Source organism: Carlito syrichta, unplaced genomic scaffold, assembly GCF_000164805.1.
Source record: "Carlito syrichta isolate Samal-C Ts95f unplaced genomic scaffold, Tarsius_syrichta-2.0.1 Scaffold143577, whole genome shotgun sequence".
In the NCBI taxonomy this organism is placed as follows: domain Eukaryota; kingdom Metazoa; phylum Chordata; class Mammalia; order Primates; family Tarsiidae; genus Carlito; species Carlito syrichta.
This window is the reverse complement of record NW_007087673.1, coordinates 1-648: the sequence shown is the minus strand read 5'-3', so window position 1 is coordinate 648 and position 648 is coordinate 1.

Sequence of the window (648 nt, the reverse complement as noted above, 5' to 3'; positions counted from 1 at the left end):
GGTGGCCCCCGCCCCTTCCCGTCCAGCGTCTGCGCGGATGCAGCATGTTCTGTGTTTTTAAACGGAGATCGGGAAGCAGCGGCTCCCCCCGCCCCGCAGAGGCTCTCCGAGGGCCCCTGAGCAGCCCCAGAGCACCCCACTCCACTCCCGCGTCGGCCCCAGTAACCTTTTCTCGTTTCTTCAACCAAAACCAGGAGCCAGGCTGTGCCACGCCCCCTCCCTCCGCCGGCCCGGTCCCAGCGCGGGCGTCGTGTTGTGATTGTGGCATGGAGAGTGCGCCCCCCGCCCCGCGTGAGCGTGTCCCGGGCGGGCGGGCCTGGCCGCCCCCCGCGTGTCCATGAATAAAGCCAGTCTGTCTGTAGCCAGCGCCGCGCCGGCAGAGCTGGGCAGGGCGCCGGGTCTCCGGGGATCTGGCACGCTCGGCCCGGGCACAGGACTGGCCACCTCCGGCCCCGGCTTCTCCACCTTCCACCCTGCCCGGATCCCAGAGGGTCCCCTTAGGGCCGGGACACGCAGGTGGCCGGGAGGAGGGAAGGTGGCCTCGGGAGTGCCCTGCTGGGCCGCACCGCGGCGGCTGGGAGCGCAGGGTCCAGGGAGCCCCGCGCAGCTGAGCGCAGAGGCCGGAGGGCTTGCACCGCGCACGCGCTC